At 39.2% G+C, this 22,075-nt stretch overlaps 1 pseudogene across 1 annotated transcript; it reads left to right on the top strand.

The window, feature by feature from the left end:
- Positions 1-5,350: 5,350 nt before the first annotated feature.
- On the top strand, positions 5,351-13,186 carry LOC149106528 (cytosolic Fe-S cluster assembly factor NUBP2 homolog; annotated as a pseudogene). The gene is made up of 9 exons (XR_016209883.1): positions 5,351-6,183; positions 6,453-6,590; positions 8,326-8,414; positions 8,919-9,029; positions 9,747-9,818; positions 10,203-10,293; positions 10,778-10,894; positions 11,522-11,590; positions 11,966-13,186. The product of XR_016209883.1 is annotated as a cytosolic Fe-S cluster assembly factor NUBP2 homolog (transcript).
- Positions 13,187-22,075: the final 8,889 nt, after the last annotated feature.

Raw genomic sequence — 22,075 nt, 5'->3', positions numbered from 1 at the left:
GCAAATTATCTCCAACAATAAATAAATATGGAGTTAGTTTAAATTACAAGGAAACAAAAGTAATCAAACGTGCGCACCCTCTGAACGCAACTCGTGTATTCACATGCAAGATTTACAGTAATTTAACTATAAAACATTGCGATAAGACAAAAGTTAAAACCATCACGGTTAAAAACTCTAAAAACTGTAAAAAACTCTGAAAAGCGACGACGTTTCGACGTTTACTCAACGTCATTTTCAAGTTTAATAGTGTTTTATTGAAGTCTCTAAGGATTTGTTTTGTACATTTATATTCAAATAACGTTTTCTTATTCATTTTGACTTGAAAATGACGTTGAGTAAACGTCGAAACGTCGTCGCTTTTTAGAGTTTTTTTACAGTTTTTAGAGTTTTTAACCGTGATGGTGTTAACTTCTGTCTTATCGCAATGTTTTATAGTTAAATTATTGACAAAGCCTATTCTTTTAAGATTTACAGTATTGTTGATATTTCTGAAATGTTATAGAGTATCGTATTCTAAGTAAAAAATAGTTTTTGGGGGTTTGACAATTATGCATTGAGAGGTTTTCGGCCTTCTTAGTACTCTCCGAAACCGAAGGATAACGACTCTTGAATGACAGAATAATCAACAAAGGACCATGAACTTCGGTGTTACGACATCCGAACGGATGGTCAAGTCGGAAACGTCCGTCGATTTCTGCGGATAGGAGGAAAGCGTTAAGGGAGTGTTTGATCACCCATTGATTATGATTGATCGTATTTTGCGTGGATCATGGCATTAAAAATTATTTTTATGTACCTCGTGTCTTAAAATAGTCTTTTGGAAAACCCGTTAGAAGGCAGGGTTCTCAAATTATTAATGGTTTCAATATTCAAATCAGATTTAACCGCTTAATCGTAGTTAAGAAAGTGTCTGTCTCCTTGTTTCGTGATATATCAAATCCCTTTGGCCGAAACTCGACCACTGCAACTCTCTTTTGTACAATGTACCGAAGTGTGCTTTAAAAAAGCTCCAGTCTGTTCAGAACGCCGCTGCCCGACTTATCACCTGTTCCCGAAAGTACGACCACCTCACTCCAATACTGAAAGAATTACACTGGCTTCCTGTTTCTGAACGCATTAAATTCAAGATTATGTTACTTACCTTTAAGGCTCTTCATTAACAATCTCCTGTCTACATTCAAGATCTAGTAGCGTACTTCCAACCTTCCAGAATCCTCCGATCATCACACTTATTACTTCTTAACCCCACGAATTTTCACCTGAAGACATATGGTTCTCGAGCTTTTGCTGTTTCCGCTCCTGAACTCTGGAACAGTCTACCTGTTTCTATCCGCTCATGTGACAATCTAAGTTTTTTTAAATCTAAACTCAAAACTCATCTTTTTAAGAAAACTTATTATTCTTAGCGATTTTTACTTTCTATTACTTTCTTAAATGTACATTTTTAATTATTAAGATTAGTACAGCTCATTTTGGCGAATTGTACAGCGCCTAGAGCAGGCATGGATAGGCGCTATATAAATATTTATTTATTATTATTATTATTTATTATTTATTATGTAGAGCGATTTGATTTCGTGGCTTCGCGGTATCTTCCTACGCGACCACGTGAGTCTAACACTTGTGGCAACGCCACGGATCCAAAGCCCCGTTTTCCCGCGCTTTTAAAGTCAACATAACGTAATGCGGTCAAAAGCGAGATGAAAAATGTACCAGTATGGTTAGAAACTAACGCCAAGGGAATTAAGAGGCAATCAGTGGTCTCTGAAGTAACACTTTGCCTGTTATGTAAATGATGCAATGAAAACTTAAACGCACTGATTTGATACGTTACAAAACTTATTATTAATTCCTTGCTATGCGCGAGAAATTCACACATTTAATAACGAACTTCAAACTTAACGACGCAGTTTCCTTTGTCCATGCGCACCTTAGCCAAATTTCATTTTCAAATTTCTCAACCGATGTTTAGTTCAGTTTGAGCTGTATCCACTTCGCGTCAGGTTTGCTGACTTTTTGCAATGCGAGCGAAGCTTTAAAAGGATACAGCGAGTTTTATTTAAACATTGAGCATTTCATTTCACGTGAACCTGAGTTTCTTGAAGCTTTGAGACGGAAAGTTCGCTTCACAAGGTGGCAACATTCCTTCTAACGGTTTGATTCAAGCATCGCTGGGCTCTGTGGTGCTCACCACTTCGGACATTTCAGAACTGTACTGTAGTAATCTTTAGTAGCAACCGACAAACAGAATAATCGATGCTGAACGATGCAATCCGCGTTAATTCCTTCTTCACCGGTGGGACATTTAGATACAGTCACTATGTTGAAGTATGCGGAGACAGATAAGAGAGGCAGGGCAGTGGAAAAAGCCTTCTTAAAGGTAAGTAAGAATTTCTCATTCTATATAATCAGCAAATAGATTGAACTTTATTCTAATGGCATTTCTGAAGATTTTTTGGTCATATGATATTTCAAAGACTAAGCAGTCTCTTAGTTAAGAAAGTAACTCTCAGTGACTTTCGGGCTCCACAACAATTCAGAATACCAGCAAAAACTCGTTGTTTAATTTTCCTAGAAAAGCTTCAACACCACTACCGTGGAACAATGATCTGAAAATTATATTAAAATGCTTGAGTTAGAACCCGAGTGTATGGAAAGCAGTTACTTTATCCAAGAGGGCGACTCTCGCAAATATACACATATATTTACCCTTACACTCTTCGTAAATAAGCTTCAATTTTCATAAAAACTCTTTGTGATAAGACACGAAGATACCGAAGACAGCATGTAATTATAAAACGTTTAAACGTAGTTTTCCTTTGTGAATTACTAATCTAAACACCTACTTTTCTCTAGATTAGTCCTTGAAGCGCTGATTACTGTGCAGTACGTACATGACATGCATATCGGTGTCGCAACCGCGGCAGTCTACTGATCATCAGCCTGGTTCAGTTGTGGCTTATAAGGATCCATACTGTGGAAAAACTCAAGTGATTTCTGGCCGGTGAAATGCCTCGGACAGTGGGATGGAAAGCGGCAAAGTCTTTCCTGAGAGCAACCCGACTATGGAAAATTCTGGTAACGATAGGATAAGTTATTAAGGACAGAGGTATCGACTTGTTTCTTAGAAAAATCCAGTAAGATGGAATGCGGAAAAGTATTTCAGTCCTGAGAGCAACCCGGCTGAGGACAATTCTGGTAATGATAGGATAAGTAAATAAGGACACAGGTAACGACTCCGGTTTCTTAGAAAAATCCGAGATCAGTGCTAGAACAAGCTAATAAAACGTCCATTTTGAAATCGGAATGATCGCAGAAGGCAATCACGCATTCCTAAGCTGGGTGGAGAGTTTCGTGCGCTCCTCTTAGTGCTTGTTTTACTTTCACGTCCAGAGGGGTGGTAGCAGTCGAGAGGTCGACTAGTCATTCCGTGCTCGCAAGTTGGAAACCTATCCTGTTGGACACAGCACGCAGGTATCATGAGTACCATGCGACAATCCACCGGAAGCATGAGTCTGGATGGAGTGTCGGAATAGGGTGGTTGATTTCTGACCGGGCCTGTACTGCCTCAGCGCTTCTGACTTCATATGTCCTCATATGGACCCCCCGAGGTCAGTGTCTGTATTTCAAGCTGGGTTTGCAGGCTGTCGTTTCTGTTTTTTTGTTTTTTGTTTTTTTGTTTTCTGCAGTCAAAATTCTAAAAGAATTAATAAACACTTGATCCGGGTTTTTCGAGGGCTAGTTGGTTGTTATCAGTAATTTGGAGGAAGGAAGAAATGTGGACACTATGTGATTGTATGATCACCCTCGAATGGAGCAGATGAACATCTATTTCCTGTTTAACTTTTTGAGCTTTAAGCAATTAATGTTCCTATACAACAACAATGTCATTGGCTATATATTGAACTGATATTACATTTTTTACCTCTAGAAGCACTGATAAGGTCAGGAGTAGTTTGTATGTTGAATTATTAATGCTTCACCCAATGCATGCCATGGATAAAGACTGGTTTGGAGTCTTTTTTACATTAAAGTGGACAAGTGTGCTTAGGCAGCGTTTGCACGTTGTCTTTCTATTTTCTGCACAAAGAAGAAATATTCAGTTATTGGGTTAATCGAGAATGAGAAGAACTTCTTCATGAAAAGAAAATTTATGGATAGTGCTGAAGTTACGCTAAAATTTGTGGGGTTGTAGTTAAGTTACTAATTATTTTCTTTTGTTGTTTCTAAACAGTTTATTGACTTGTTGTAAATTACATAAGACAGAAAAAAGTTGCTTGCTGCGTCCTTGCGATGTTCTCTACGACGAAGCTTGTGTGATTTCCTGGCCTCAACGAACAAAGAACTTGGCTAATATCCAGCCCTCTTGACCTTACGCTTAGTCAATAACCTATATGTAATTCTAGGTTGGACTATGTAAAACAATGGGGAATATCTAATTATGTATGGTTCTGTAGGACTTTGTAAGCAGGTTTTGAATGATATTGTACTTTAAAGTTTTATCTGGAGTGTTAATCAAGCTTAAAGTTTGGTTATATATGGTTATATGAGTTTACTAAGGATTTTGTGTTACTATCAGGAAGATGTAGGGCTCTCCGTAGGGCTATATCAGCTCAATTGTATGAAAATGTATTGTTATGTAGAGCTATATAGGCCTGTATGGGGCTATGTCAAGCAATTTAGGGCTGTAGAGTCTTGGCATGCGTGAAAAAAGCTCTCTATGACTATTTCTAACTTTTGGTTGGGCTTAGGCCACGTTTATTCCAGACTCAATCGAAGGTTTGTCATGGGTGTTTGCATCCTTCGAAGTGTGCCTAAACGCATTGCAGAACTGGAAATGAAGACAGGAACTCACTCACGGTATCATTCATTATTTACTCGTTCGATCTTTTGTGACCTTCGGAAAACTTCGGACATCTTGGGTAACCTTCGGTAAATCGAGCACTGTCGAAGAAGTTAACCTTTGGAAATCCGCCTACTGGTTAGGCGTAAACTGAAGAGCATCATCTTCGGCAATCTTTGATAACCTCCGGGAAAATCGAACACTGTTGAACATCTTCGGAAATTCGACTAATTCGACAAATCGAGCACTGTCAAAGCATATGCAGAATATCTTCGGAAATACGACATATATGGAATATCGAACATTGTCGAAGAAGGCAATCTTTGGAAATCCGACTAATTCGGCAAAGAGAACATCTTCGGTAGCCTATGCGAAAATCCGAGTAATTCGGAAAAATCGAGTACTCCCAAAGAAGACAATCTTCGGAGATTCGACTAATTCGGCAAATAAAACGAACAGTGTCGAAAATCTTCGGAAATCCAATATTCCGCAAGTCGAGTATGTGCGGACGAATATCTTCGGAAATCCGACTGGTTCGGAAAATCGATTTACTGTCAAAGAAGACCATCTTCGGAAATCCGACTAATTCAGCAAATACAGCATCTTCGGTGGCCTTCGGTAACCTCTAGAAAAATCGTACTTTTTCGAACTTCTTCGGTAATCCGACTATTTCGGCAAGTCGAGCACTGTCTGTCGCTTTCGAGTGGTATACCACGGAATATCCCACGAGACACTTGTATTCTCTCGATATACACACATGCCTAAGGCTTGTGTTTATAGCGAAAAAATTTAAATGACTCGTGGGATGTAGTTATTCCAGAAGGGGTCACTGTTCCGCCGTTTTGTTACTTTCCAATAGCAAAATTCGTACGTTATCCATGTCATATGGACTGGAGCCCAAAAAACTCAACACAAGCAAGTAAGTGGTAGGGCTAAAGCCCTTCCTCCTCCCTCGCGGTCCCTGATTTCATTTGTGGTTTTGAACATATCTTTCAGTAGCCTGAAATGTCAGTCATCTCCCACCCTCAGCTTAATCCCCGGGCGATTAGGCTGGATGGTGGAAGATGACTGACATTTCAGGCCACCTCGGAGACCCAGGGGCAGTTAGTCGGGACGACGCCATATTTTCGGGCGAAATTTTACGTCTTGATGTAAACTCTCGCCCGAAAATATCGCGTCGTCCGAAAATGTCGCGTCGACTAACTGCCCCTGGGTGTCCCAGGATGACCTTTCTTTTCAGCTACAGAGCGGGCCTACAGAGCAGCGGGAAAGCTTCTTGAGCCGACTGTACGCGAGGATGACCAGCAGTTTCCTTCTCAAATTCAAGATGGCGGACGGTGAGTACTGTCGTGCAACGAATGTGTTACTTAAAAAATTGCTGTTTGCATTAAGGGTGTATACATTATTTTTTCTTTAAAGTAAGACTACATGTAAGCAGAAGTATAAGTCCTTTTTTGTTATTTTTTTCGAATGAAACTCCAGCCTCCTACACGGAAAGGCTTAATATATTATTTGCATGCTTAACGACGTTGTTAGAATTGTCCTGTCTCTCCAGAGTCCGAGTAATTCTCACTTATACAATGTGCTTTTTGTTCGTAAATTTCAGGTCAGTCGGAGCAAACTCTTGAAGAAGTGTTAAAATCTATCAAGCACGTGATTCTTGTTTTGTCTGGTAAAGGAGGAGTTGGTAAAAGTACTGTTTACGACACAGATAGCGTGGACCCTTTACGACAAAGGAAAGAAGGTAAGCTGAAATCTTTGCGTTCTGTTGACTTATGGTTTACATTTCTACATTTACCCGTATTAAGGACGGTCGTGCGAAATGTAAAAAAATGGGGCGTCACCGACTTCGTTTTGGAGAGAACATCCCCAGAAGAACACCCGAAATCTGAAATAATCGGGCTTCGTTAGCGAATAAGGCCACAATGTCTGTAAGCCCAAAATATTGCAATTAGATCTTTGAAGTGAAATGTTTTCTGCCAAATGTTGTTTAAGGTAATTCCTCTGAAATAAAAGTGACAATAGAATTTTGTTCAAACTTTGTCTACTGAATATTTATCATATGAGAACTTCAATTTTGAAATAAAAATGGGGGGTGCCCATGTTCATTAAGGAGTAGCGAAGCATTGAAAACGCCCCATTTTGGCATTATTCAATGCTTGTTATAAGAACACATTCCCAGTAATAGTAAAATCTTTGTGAGTCCAGACTCACGAGAACACGCATTAAACTACAGTCAATACATTGCGTCAGACACAAATAAGCATTTTAAGTTTGATTCAGACAGAAAGCTAAATCCTAGATTTAAAAAAATGAACCAAATTTCTTGATATGGTTACCAAACTGCAAAATAGAAAAGACCACAGTGTATCTGCTATTTTCTTTATTTATTCAATTTTCAGTGATAGAAATTAGTTCAGTCTTTTCTCATGCAAAGCTTATGATTAGTTGATTACAATGACTGGAAAAAAAGGTGGGTCCCCGTGCTCGTTAGTGAGCTATAGCCATTTTTCAACTGACAGAACTCAATATCAAGGCAATCCATCATGTTTTCAAGATGCACGTGTACGAGCATACGCTAACTGACGCCATAAATTATGCGCAGTAAGGATGCACGATGCAAATGTGAGGAATCACCTTAAGGGGACCTATTAAGTGAATTTAGTCAACTGGCGAGGTTCCTTAATGAAGAAGTTCGCATTTAGCGACCATAGTTTCATGGACCTGGCAGCCACAAGATGGCAGGATTCGATGTCCTGTGGACAGAAATCTTAAATTTTTTTTAACTTCCCACATTCATTTTTTGTTCATTTTTGGACAATGTGGAGATATTTGTTAATAAAATCTGTTTCTGGAAAGAAAAGTAGGGGTCACCAAACATCCAAGATCATTAAAACCAGCCAAAGCTATAGCAATAGCCTTCTGCCCTATCATTGTTCATTTTATAGCCTGCATTACAGGCCATAGAAGGGGAGGGAAAGGGTCTACGCAGCCTATTCATTTTATTACTTAGTGTGTGCTCTCATGCATAACATGATGTGTGAATTTGCGCACACAGTAAGGACGTGCAGAAACAATTAGGGCGAATGTCCCTAAGTCATTGATTCATATGCAGTGGGAGGGGTTGCAAGGGGGGGAAGCTTTATTGGATGATTTTCTACGTTTGGGATAGGTCTTGATTTTGTGTTTTACGTTTGGGAGCGAGATCTGTTATCAGAAGATTTATAGTATTGGCCACATGATGTGTGAACTGGTGACATTTAAGGGAAAGATCCTGTCTTGGATTAAAAAATGTTCACTTTGCCTTCCCCTCAGCACCTTCTGTCTTTCTCCCCCTTACCCCAGAGTCACCCCAGTGAAAATCTGTGGATCTGCCACTGGTAGCAAAGAAGTGTCTTCAAGAATGTATTGTTACAGGCTGCCGTACTACCTTGATCACAATAAATGGCTAATCTTTGTGTTATCTCTTTATCTTCCAGCTTGGCATACTGGATGTTGACATATGTGGACCAAGTATTCCAAGGATGATGAATGTAGAGGGAAAAGATATATAATAGTGTTCTGCTGGGTAAGTCATAATATAAAGGATCATCTTCTGAAGCCATTCCGTGGGAGCCAATATTAACTAAATCATGCATATATACTGTATACAACTCTCACACTTGTGTTTGATGTGTAACAGTAAAAGAGTGTCTATGACCTTTAGTGGCTCAGTACAGGAGAATTCCTTATATCCAGTTTGATACCAAGAAACTGATTTGAAGTGTTGCGGCTTCTCCTGCATGGAGTGCTGGTCTGTCAGGGACCACTACCCCACTTCTTTGGAACTTTTGTGGGTGAACTTGCTTGATCTTGGGAAGTTTCTTATTTCGTAGAATTTAGATTATCTGCAGTATAAATGCATCAGATGTGTGTTTTAATTATCATACTTTTCATATACATACTTCACTTTCTAATTTTTTTTATTATAAGATCAGCTGATATGTTATTGACATCATAACTTGCCTATGTTTTTTGCCAAGGGTGTTTACTATAAGTATTTTCTAAAGATCACCTGAACCTTTCTTTTTAGTTTGGTTCCAGTTTACACAGACAAGGACCAACGACTGGCTGTTATGTCAATTGGTTTCTTGTTATTAAATAAGAGATGATGCCGTTGTGTGGAGAGGACCTAAGAAAAATGGTATTTATTCATTTATGCTCTTCACTTACATATTTTTTGACTTACCTTGACCTGTTCAAGCTTGTTAATCAAAGCTAGATCTGAGTGTCTCATCATCAATGAAACTGACTACTGAAATCACTTCAAGGAGCTATGCCACCACATATTGAGTAATTTTTTGTGAAATGAGCAAACAATACTTAATTTTCTTTTTTGGGGGCAGTATTATGTCTAGTTGATATATATTACAAAATTTCTCAAAATACAGTTAAATAGCTCAGTTGGTAGATCACTGCACTGGTATTGCAGATGTCATGGGTTCAAATCCCATTCAAGCCTGATTTTTTTTTTTCAGGCTTTAATTTCACAACTGCTTAAGTTGTGTGCATAACTGCGATGATAAATCATGTCTTCAAAAAAAAATTTTATGTGACACCCCCAGCTGGTCACCACTGGATCCACAGTGTAACTATTTGTACAAAGTTATGCAAATTCTTTCGGAAATACTGTGGTTTTTCTGGGCTTTTGAATGAAAGGAAAATGTTCGAAATCAGCAAAATGTTTTACTACTATTTTAAAACAACTTTGTTCCAGGCCAGAGCACCACTGTCTGCAATGCACTTATATTAATGATTTCTAAAATGGAGCAAATTCTGTAGAGTGCTACAAACATTTTGATGTTCCTACAGACTTTCTTGAGTTCTCAAGTGACAGTTACCGGTTTGTTTGTTTTTTTAGCAATGATCAAGCAGTTTCTATCAGATGTATGTTGGGGTGACCTGGATTACCAGCTTATTGATACACCTCCAGGTATGACGACTGTGTAAAATGTTATTTTCAGAGGCTTGTGATGTACTGTTGTGTTAGGTCATGGGTCTTTGTACTGCATTTTTAGGCGAGAGACTTGACTGGCAATGCCTTTCATCACATAGGAGGAGAAATGAGTACTAACAAGTTGCTGGCCAACCTGAACTGCAAAAATACAGGGATACGAGGGGATATCCACCAGTAGGCCAGCTCCCCATTAAGGACATTTAAGGGAATACAATACTGCATACTGGGAGACTGGAGTTGGAGTCAGAGCAGATATACTCTTAACTTTGCTGATAGTACAATCATGCACATTCATTTTACAGTATGCAGTGTAATCCTATCATTATTGCTCTGTTCTAAGATTGGTTTTGTTCAATCCAGGAACATCTGATGAGCACATAAATGATTACAGTTAGTAGAAAATCTGTGACATTACAATCCAGATGGAGCAATTTTTGTCACTACTCCTCAGGTATGCATATTAAAGTATATTATTTTATAATAACCGTTCTATAATTAAATGCTGTCAATTATTAGTAAGGTTTATTCTGATTTCGGAAAGTTTACACTTGCTTAATTTGTGTCTGTTGTGACTAATACATTGTTAATTTAGCCGTAAGAGCATTGAGGAAAGGCCAGCTTTTCACTTAGACATTTACTAGCCTTTTAATAGTCAATCAATATTCAGGTGAAATCGAGCCTAATCATTGTTTGGCCAAAACCTAAGATTAGTTTAGTATCAGTTGATTGGCAAAATTGGTCTCCAGTTCTGAACTTTTAACCCTCATTTTTTCCCTTTTGTTCTCAATGAAAGAAAAATATCAGCAGTTGTTCCTGGGCATGGTATAACTCTCCATCTTCAATTGCTTAATAAAAGATTTGCAAGAAATTTACCAGAATGAACTAGTATGTAATATATTGATGGATTTTTCAATGACATTCCTGTTGTTTCTCAGGGTGTGGCAGTGTCTGACGTCAGGACAGAACTAACATTCCGCAAGAAAACTAAAATCCCAATCCTAGAGTGGTGGAGAACATGAGTGAATTTGTCTGTCCTCATTTGTAATGTAAGTGTTAGCCTCCTAATACAGATGCTCTTTGCAGGAAACACTGAAAGTGGTACTCCCATATATGGGCTATATAGGTTTGTGTCATGGGATAGGATATAGCTTTTGAGGTTCTCAATCCTTAAAATAGGGTATCATTTTTGCCCCTGTTGACATTAATTGCATTCACGGTGTGATCCTTAGACAGGTTACCTACCTAAATTGTGTCCGCTAATATTGCAATGCGTAAATGCCCGGCTAAACAGAAAACAAGTTCTACACTTGATGCTTTTAAACTTCCAGTGTCACAGAAGTGAAATACAGTTGACCTGTTGGTGCCATTCATAGTTTTTTTTTCCCTTGAATTGGATGTCATTTTTCTTGGATCGGGCCTTAAACAGGGTATCAGTTTCTTTTGCTTCATCCCTAAATAGGGTCAGGGTTTTAAGTCTTTTCACTGCACACCTACAGTATTTGGGATCGAGGAAACATTGCCAGACAAGTCCACGCAAAATGCATGTGTGGAGGAGGCTTTTCCTTTTTATGATTTAAAAAGAATATTTAATACACTATGACTTGTTGTATTTTTGACTGTTATAGTGTGCCTTCATCTAGTTCATAGTATGAAATAATATTTCACTTTCTTTCCTTTAGAAATGTACAAATTTGTTTCAAAAGGAGGAGGTGAAGCTTTGGCAAAGAGCTGCAATGCTCCATTTTTAGGTAAAAATACTTACTAACATCAGTGACTACACAGGAAGGGGGATACAGGGGTAAGGGGCAATCAAGATCATGTTTCATGGAAAATGGTCTTTTCACCATTTATTACACTTGTCTATATTAGTGTTAAAAAAAAACAAGCAGGGAAGTATATTGTTTGGAAATGCAAAGGTCTCATTTGCTGGAAGCTTAAGGAATGTCAACCAAATTCTTTGTTGTGTCAAGCTTATCACAAGGGGTCATTGCAAATTACAGACAATTCTCACTGATGTGATGTGTTCAATTTGACATTGAAATCAGTCAGTTTTCGCAGAGGAGAGTCTTCTAGCTATATCTTGCTTTCAGCTCTTGAAAAAATAGTTTTTTCCTTCTTTGTAGGTTCTATTCCACTGGATCCCAGTCTAACGCAATCCTTAGAAGACGCCAAGCTGTTTTTGACTTGTTTCCTAACTCACCAACACTAAATGCAGTAGACGTAATCACTTCCAAACTGTTAGAATTGGAAAGCAATGGAGATCAGTGATTGAAGGAACAAGTACTTGTTTTCAAAAAATGGTTGTTGAGCATGTGGCATTTATACAGTTGGACAAATGTGACTGAGATGGCCAAGTGTTCAACCACTGGTTTCTCCTTACGGTGCCAGTCCCTTATCAATCAAACCAGTGATGAGAATTACGGCAATCATCAATCAAGCCCTGCTCTAGTCATTAATTAAGGAAGAAAACTAACATAGAAAAATATGGCTTCGCCCCTCTATGGACGATTCTGCCACTCACTTAAACCAAGCATTGCCTTGTTGTTGAGGCATATAAACCATGCGTAATAGCCTCCTTCATAAAGTTCTACTTGTAAAGCAAGAAAGTATGATTACTGAACAGCATCTTGAATTGGGGAAAGCTTCGTTTGAATTTTCCTTTGATACATAGTTACATAGTATATGCGACTTCAAGACTTGTTATGTCTGTGACCTCTTCAGGTGGTCACCAGTAAAGATTTGAATTCTGGATGACTTCATGTAACCATGCATGAAAAATATAACTTGATACCAAATAATAACAACCAACAATAATATAACCAGATAGAAATAATAATAACAAGATAGAAATAAACCAGTAAATAAATAAATAAATAAATAAATAAATAAATAAATAAATAAATAAGTAGACTGAAAAACAAAATGCAAATTAGTTATAATTTAACTTGTGGTATCAAGGTTTATATTTCATGCATGGTTACATAAGGTCACCTTGGATTTAAATCTGTTATGGAGACCAAATTAAGAGGTCATGGACGAAACTAGTTTTGTAGTTGTATATATTACTGTAACTGTGTTTTGAAATAAGATTTGAATGCAGTTTTTCCCTATCAAGGTGAGGTTAAATGATTGTACCTGAATTTTGATAAGCAGACTGATGTTGTAGAAGTGATTTATGATCAGAGAAACAATTTGAATGAGGTCTTCCCTAATCCAGATTGTTGCAAATCATAATTTTACACGGCCAATAATATACCTAAGATTCTTTGGTCAGAAATTCATAAAATGTTGCAGCTGAAAGGTCAATAAAAAAAATGGAAATAAATGCAAGTGGTACTGCCTCAGTTATCTGCATGGTATTTTGCGATTGTAAGAATTGCATGAACAATCAACGTTTGAGTTACTTTTACGTGTAAGAGAAATTAACACGGAGACTCCATATTTCCAATTTTGTTTTTAATTTAGTGGGTTAGTGTGCAAGCGTGTCAATACAAGAGTTATTTTTTTGTGAATGAAAAGCCCCTGGAGGTAGCAGCACTCAGTGGACTCTTGACAATTATGATAAGGTTAACCCAACAAGTTTGTCTGGTTGTGATGTACAGCGAAAAAGAAAACATTTTAAGAATTTGGTTTACCTTAGGAAATGTGATATTAAGCCTACTTTATGAGATCTGATTTTAACAATCGATCAGTGACTTTGTTTATTAGAACTACATGGAACTGTTCCCAGCCAGACAGCTAAACATCATGCAGTCTGCAAAAACGGCAGATTGGTGTTGATTCTGGATAATTTTTCCAACTCATTTATAACAACAACCAATTTAAGTAATATATAGAGTTAACAAAGCCTAAAAGCAGAGCTCCTGATTACAACAATTTAACCTTGCTTGAGCCTGGGATCCAATTGAAAACCTGTACCTGGGCAGTGGTCAACTTAAAAAAACACGTCACCTCAATGAGCTCTAAAAACGAGCCTACGATATGGTCAAGTGATACTGGTCAGTGCATGCCTTGTTTTGACAGGTATAAATTGAATATAACATAGATACCCAATATCAAAGATGTATGCTCTAATCCTCCCCCTCCTGATCTCTAAAGGAAAAGCCTTGGGAACTAGGTTGTTGTAGAGTGACATTTCACATTGATTTACATGGAGGGTGCGTACGGACGAAGGTACGTACGGACAATCACGTGACAACCAAAATATTTAGGCTCGATGGGTTACTGCTAATATATAGATTTAGACCAGCCTAAAAGCGTAGCTCCTGGGCCGGGTTGTTCAGAGCAAACTAACCCAGGAAAAGGTATAATTTTGTTTTGAGTTTTGTAACGCGAGTTGTAAACTTGAGCCCACGATAAGGTAACATAATACTGGTCAGCGGATACCTTGTTTTGACAGGTGTCAATTGATCATGACATGGATGATAACAATAACTGATAAATTCGAATGTCGATAACTTCGATAACTTTGGATGTCCAATATCAAAGAAGTACACGGCAAACCAAGGCTGCATGTCTCTGTCAACCTATTATTTGGAGTATGGCCGCCATGTTGCGCGACTCAGTCGTCGCCGTCGTCGCTGTCGTGCGTACGCGTCCACGAGCAATACCGCTAGCCATGATAACCATGAGAAAATCAACTCATGGGTTTCCTTTTCTTTCCTATATGAGTATGGGGCTCCGCTTGGCGGCCCTTCGTGCCGCTGGAACTCCGCTATAACATCGTCATGCAATAGCACGGTCTTATTCTGTTTCCAGCAATGATCGTAGTGTTTTTAAGTTTTGATATTCCACAAAACCAGTTCAAATTAGGTAATATCAATATCAAAACCCATAACATAGGCACGAGAGGCGTGCAAGAATTATTTTGTTTGTGAACTAAAAGTGTCGGAGATAGGAGCATTCATGAAACTTTTTACAGTAATGATTTGGTTAATTTGACAAGTTTTTTTGGTTGCGATGTACAGCAAGAAAGAAACTGGGAATTTATGATGTACACACGATGTTACATCGGCAATGATAAGATAACTAAATAGTAAGCCATAAAATGTTTGGTTGAACAAACTACAGCAATCTGACACGTCTCCAGATTAATGTAGATACCATCTTATTTTCTAACAGGCTATTATTTGATTCTTTCTTTGATACAACCCACACTGTGATTGGTGAGACACGTGCACATGCATAACTCCCTCACTTACCGATCACAGAGCTCTTCCAACCCCCAAGAGGAATTTTTGGTCAAAAATACTCAAGTTAAGAGAACTTTTCGCATTTTATACAAGTCGTGAGGTTACCCTTTTTACACAACACAACGCAACAACACTACTTCACCGAAAATAGAAAGAAAGAGCCTCTCTGACACATTGAAAGTCTGATTTAATTAAACTGCACTTTAACTTGGTGCCACGCAGTTTTCAAAGAACATTTGAGCAGTTTTGATACTTTTTACCTCTAAAAATATCGGACTGAAAAGAATATCATAAAATGCCCATCAAAAAAAAAAAAATAAACTGCTACTGCAGAGACGTAAAAACCGTCCAGAAATAAATTTACTCCAATATAAAAAAACAAAAGTGTTAAGTTACCATTTGTAACTAAAGATACCAATCATCTTGTGGGAAAGAGTGGTGACGATTCGTCAGCTCTAATTGAATTTACTCCCTTGTGAGAAACAAGAGTGTCAAATTACACTTTGTAACTAAAAAATGAAAACATCTCGTTATATTCGCATGCAACAAGAACAAAACAGTCGTCACCTGCACTTACTGTTGTAAACGTTAGAACTGTTTCAAATCTAAATAGTCTCGTCTCCTCTAAAACATGTCCTAAGAACTAGAAGCGACGATTCGTGACCTCTAATTGAATTTACTCCTTGTGAAAAACAGAAGTATCAAGTTACCTTTGTAACTAAAAATAAAAATATCTCGTTGCATTTGCATACTACTAACTAACGGACTGTTTCAAACCTCAAGGCTCATCTCGTTCGTATCTAAAATCCTCAGCCTAACCCACAGAAAACGTCGAAGTAAGCCCAATATAAGCCCAATTTCCTCTTTTATAGAAGAATAAATATGGCCGTTCTAAACTGTATCGGGATCAAATCTCCTCACATGCCATTTACTTTTACAACAAAAAATTTGATTGGCTGTTTATAATAGATCCAATCTGACTGGTGTGACATACATACATCTTTCACTCACTCACTCACTTACTCACTCACTCACTCACTCACTCACTCACTCACTCACTCACTCACTCACTCACTCACTCACTCACTCACTCACTCACTCACTCACTCACTCACTCACTCACCCATTGACCCGTCCATAACATACCCGACGCGCCGACTAAGAGGTATGTTTTTTTTTACAAAAAAATAACTCAAAAATGTTAAAAATATTGTTAAAAAGACGCTTAATGGGGGCATAACTCAACCTACGTTCCAGCATTACTACCTTCCTCAGGGTGTTTAAGCTGCCACGTAAAATAACGAGATTGTTATTTGCAGTCGTGTGTTGTTTTGAAACTGTTTGCGCGTACGAAAAATTGCGCGCGTGTGTCTCGACATCATGTAAAGGAGAAATCGCGATTTATCCCGCGAGGAGCAAGTGTTTGGAATTTGAAAATTTGAGCGTTTTCCATTTACCAAAAAATTCCGGAAATTCCGGTTGGGATGTAAATGGAACACGACGTTTTGGTTCGTTCCACTGAAAATTTTCCCGAATAAACGGAATTCCTGAAAAGGTAGTCCCGTTTTCCCGGTGGAAACTTCCCGGTGGAAAATTTGTGTTCCATTTACAGATTTCTCGTCTTTATCTCCAGTTCCATGCCGTTCGCGGTCTTTTAAGCGGCCAGGCCTCCCTCGGCTCCCTCGTGTTTGAACAAAAATGGCGGCTGATCAGGGTCAGAAAACTTCCGAGTTTGAAATAAACCACACGAACGCCAATACTTGTTTCTGGAGCGGAATTGGTGGTCTTCCAAATGAATGACGTTGTGGCACTCTTCTTGTAGCTTGGACGACTCTGCAAAGACCTTCCATTGTGCCTCTTGTCATTCGAAAATGACTTTTAAACTCATCGAGTTAATATCCTGGAAACGTGTGTTCAAAATAGCCTTCAGTTCGTTGCAAATTCCGTCTCATGAACGACGAGGCCGCTGAAAAGATATCTACTGCATCATCTTCTGAATTAATCAAACTTTCTTCCTCTATAGAGACTTCTAATATTTCGCACAAAAACAACATCTGATGAGCCTCATTGGCCTCCATTTTGAATATTCGCGGGGAGATTCAGAGAAGCGACAGAGAGGGGCCTGTGAACGAATGGGACTTGTGACAAATGTAACGCGCTTTTCCCAAATGGAAATTCCCAACAGAAATTTTCCGAAATTTTTTGTAAATGGAAAACGCCCTTTGTCTCATCTCCTCGCGTTGGGGGACATCCTTCTTTGCTAGCCCCGATTTAAGCACGGCGACACCGACGTCTTCTAGTGAGTGGCCTGAGCTATTGAAGTGTTGCGCTACAGGCAAGTCACTTTTCTTGTGTCCAACATCGATGCGGTGTTCCCTGAAACGGTCAGCCAATCTGTGTCCTGTCTCCCCGATGTAGACTGTCCTAAGACGGCCTAGGACATTTATGGCAAGAAATACAATAAATGACGTTATCTGAAGTACACGTGAAATGCCCTCTGATCTTAATTTGTCCTCCTGGTGATGGAATTGAGGTTGACTGGTTAATGTTGACTGGTTAATGTATGGCAGATGGTTCGTTCGCAGGGGGAAGTGCCTGGTTGTTGTGCTGGCTGGTCTGGAGGAAAGTCGCCATGGACTAACAGATCCCTCAAGTTTAGGTCGAGCACTGATCCATTGCGGACAATGCAGACTACATTTCACGTTATTGTTTTCTTTAATTAGTGTGAATTTCGCGAGCCCGCCTGGTCTCAAAAGTCATGCGTTGGAGTTATTTCCTCTATAGCGTCATTGACTGCTCGCTACAAAACGAATCTTAAAACTTCCAGTGATATGCCATTGCTGTGGAATTTCCGTAGAAAAGCCTGGCAGATCTAGTCAGAATTAATACAGTAGAACCACGATTGAAGGGCCATTTCGGCTGTGATTTCATGGTTTCTCCGATTTGTCGCTTTCGGTTGGGTGGGGGTGGGGAGGTGAGAGAGGGTGGGCGACAACTATACTTGGAACACTGGTGCGTCATTCTTATTGCTGTTGTTATTCTCATACATTAATATTATTACAATTGTCGTTTCCCCGCAGCTAGAAAACCCTAGTCAGGTGTCTCGTTAAGAGAGTTGAACAGTTGAACCCAGTGAAAAGGGAGAATACCGAAATATGAGTATCACATTCAAAATTCCTGTATGACATGGCAAGACTTCGCATTGGAAACTTGTTTGCCGGATACTGATTCTGCTCGTAAGTTGGCGGCGTATTCTAACGGCGGGCAACACCAAAAAAAACTATGTCGTTTTCTGCTCAAAATTCTGTTCAGCCAACGAAATCCTACCCCGGAATACTGCTCGAGATTAGGTTGCGTTCCTTTGGGGTGATCTGGATCAGGATCAGTGATCCAAGATCACTCGGATCATGGAGTGCATCAAAGGAACCGATGAATCCACTCTGGTCACGGATTCATCGGTTCCTTTGATGCACCGTGATCCGAGTGATCTTGGGTCACTGATCCAGATCCAGATCACCCCAAGGGAACGCGCCCTTTTAAGTGACCGATTAGCTCAGCTACATCTTGTATCGATAAATTGCTCCAAACTCCGCATAGAAAATCACTCATTCACGTTCGCAGTGAGTCGACCAACAGTAAGCAAATCTTACTTTGCACAGTACCGCTTGGTAGATCGATCTCTTTTGATTTAATAAACTTGCAATGAAAAGCAGCAGTTACGAACGATACTCAGGTAACTCAGCGCTTTCAATTGGCTTTGCAGTGTATGTCTGTTTTCAAATTTCGAACGGTTATCTTTTGTGTTGCTAACCGTTTCGAATTAAAGGTATACACTGCTCAATTTCGGCTCAAAAATGCGGAATTCTGTGGGCAGAATTCTGGCTAACGAAAGTAACTCTTGAGTTTCCAGCGGCACCGAAATTTATCCAAACCTCAGGTCTATAACTAGCAGAATACAGTGCCGCTCTCTAACTAAGCGGAATCGGAAATTAGCATCTAACTACGTAGTATACGCATCTTAATTTCTGCAAACAACCCAAGGGATTTCCAGGTGTTCCAGCGGGATCAGCTTGCGCGCGGCTGATCCAACGGTCGAATTTGGCGGTCTCAAGTTCAAGTCTCGATATGTCATTTAAGGGGTTACTCACAAACGGCTTGGGAGTCGAATAACCTCTCCCCCGATCGAGATTAGAACTCGGGCTGGGAGGAAAATCCCGAGCGGCGCCACAATTTTTTTTTGTCTCATTAATTGACTTTTTTTTTCCCTGTTTGGGATTTTTTGCCCCAACTTGTATGGTTTTGTTTTTCTTTGATTGATTGATTTTTACTTTTTCTTTCCAACTTGTTTGAAGTTTTTTTTGTCTTTTTTCGTTTCGGATTAACTTTCCCTGGAACATACAGGGTTGTTACTACGGCCTAGGGACCCGTTTCTAGAAAGCCCCGGAAACTTTCGGGTCCGCAAAGCCATTCTTAGTTAATCCGTATCTAAAAACAGAGAGGTGCATACGCCTGAAACGTCTTGTATAAAGGGAACCTCTGTTGATATCAAGAATTTGTGAATAAAACAGCGCTGTAATCGTAACGTTTGAGATTTTGCTATGGCTTTCCGGGTGTGAAAAATGTTCGGGACCTTCGAAAAACGGACCCCTGACCCAGTTGTTCGACGGCTGGATAACGCTAGCTAACCTATCTACCAGACAAGTGTAAACAAAACAAACCACGCTATCCGTTAGGTAGTGATTTATCCGCTGGGTAGTGATTTATCCGCTGGGTAGTGATTTATCCGCTGGGTAGTGATTTATCCGCTGGGTAGTGATTTATCCGCTGGGTAGTGATTTATCCGCTGGGTAGTGATTTATCCGCTGGGTAGTGATTTATCCGCTGGGTAGTGATTTATCCGCTGGGTAGTGATTTATCCGCTGGGTAGTGATTTCTACCGCTGGATAGCGTTATCCACCTTTCGAACAAGACGGGCCTGATATGAGAATCATATATTTTAACTGAGGGATAAATATATGAAGCAAGGCACTTTAGATACAGGCAGCGTTAGCTAAGTACGTGAGCGTCGTTATCGTTCTAAGTCGCTATTTCGCAAAGTGATGATGACGCTCTCGTGACCGGTTAACGCTAACCCAGGGTTAAAAACTAACCGAAGTATAAAATTTTCTTGGGTAAAAATGTGTTTCACTGCTTATGTTTTGTGTAGTTTGAGGTTATTAAAACTCAAAACAAAGGGCCAAAAAAACTGTTAACACAAACATTACCGCAAAGTTACAAAAACTGAAATCAAAATTCCCGCTAATTCTGGATTAGTTTAAGGTGGCTGAACACAGTTTTTGATACCTATGTTTCATTCACCTTTTTCTCTAAAACTCTTGATCCCTTGGTCGCCAAAAATGGCAGCAAGCAAGTTAACAAAACAAACTTTGGTTTTTTGATGGCTAAGCTGACGTATGTGCCGTTGCCATGGCAACATGAATAAAAATAAACAGGCCTTTAAAATCGGTTTTGTTTATTTGTAGAAAATCTAGTCATTAGATTTTCTTTATAATTTGCATGCACCAAGCTTGTAACGATTCTCACAAGATAAGACCATTTTGCTAATAATTTAACAGAGATCTTTAATTATCCCTTGTTGAAGGTTTACTGGAATATCTAGAGTTTCCTTTGTTAAAGTTCAATTATTTTCAATGCTCCAGTTACTTATTTCCTAAAGTATTTTCGTGCCAAATTTCGTGAAATTCTAATGAGTGGTTCTCGAGAAATAGGCGTATTTCCGAGTGCAAATTTTCATTCAATCGCAATTTTTTGACTTACTACGCATGCGCTGCATTTAACTGGGTTCTTTCGGTAACAAAGAAAAAGCTGAAAATTGCTGAGTTCTTTGCATCTTTACCTTTTCTAACATATATTTATGATAAATGACTAAAGCCATCAATACACTGCGTTCAATTATAGAGAAAAATAGCACAGATAGTGCCGGTGTTGAGTAAATAAAATGATCGTTCTATTGACGGCATGTTTGTTTTTTCCTTGTGCGCACGCTGAATTGCATCAGCAAAAGCGCGCGCGAAAACTGTGTTCGGCCACCTTAATCGGGCTTTGAACAACCCAGCCCTGCTGAGCTTGGCATACCTGTGCTTTAGTTTCTTAAGGTCATTCCCCAGTATTGCACTGCGCATCCCTACTGCGCATAATTTCACGCGTGATTAGCGCATGAGAAAATGGCGGCTTTTTGTTTTCAGCTGGACCTCGCCATAGAGGTAAATCGTCATTTTCTAGCAAACGAGTATGGTGACCTGTCATTTTTTTCTGTTCTTTTGAATTGAGCAATGAATTTCTCTGTGTAAAATAAATATGGACCAATTCTCAGTGTAGGACAAAAATCAATCGTCGGAAACGTGAATTTAGCAAGCAATCGTGACTACAATCATGATGCCATTATAAGGATTTATATGGATGTGAACAAGGTGCTGTTGCTCCTAAACGAACATGGGGACCCCTCATTTTTATTTCAAAATTTAAGTTCCTATAATATAAACAATCAATAGGCAACGTTTCACGAAAATCTCAGTGCAGGTTCTATTTCAGTGGAATGACCTTAAGTTGAAAGGCCATGACTATAGTGGTCCTAAAATTTGAGGCCGATGCACTATAGATGGGTATTTTTGGTGACGCGGGTTGATAAACTCAAAATTTTTAGGAGAATGTATGGACTTATGCCCCGTCCACACTACGCCCGAGGAATTAGAAAACGGATCGCGAGGTTTCACTCTGAAAACGCATCAAATGCTTTCCGTCCACACAAGGCCGGAGGAATTTAATAACGCAACAATCGCCGGTCATTTTGGATTTGAGTTTGAGGAAAACCTCGTTAGGGCAATCACGATTATTGTGACGCAATCGTTTTGGAAAAGCTTCGTCTACAAAACGTTTTCCGTTCACACAAAAACCCTTTAGTAATTCTGCAGTTTTTTAACGCCGATTCTCGCAAATTATGGCTCACCATTTTGCGTTACTTTTTTGTAATCAAAGAAAATG

Source organism: Orbicella faveolata, unplaced genomic scaffold (genome assembly GCF_042242905.1).
Source record: "Orbicella faveolata isolate gen_17 unplaced genomic scaffold, um_ofav_v1 contig_3, whole genome shotgun sequence".
In the NCBI taxonomy this organism is placed as follows: Eukaryota; Metazoa; Cnidaria; class Anthozoa; order Scleractinia; family Merulinidae; genus Orbicella; species Orbicella faveolata.
Note: the sequence above shows the minus strand (reverse complement) of the source record. Positions and strands in the feature narration are given on the sequence as shown.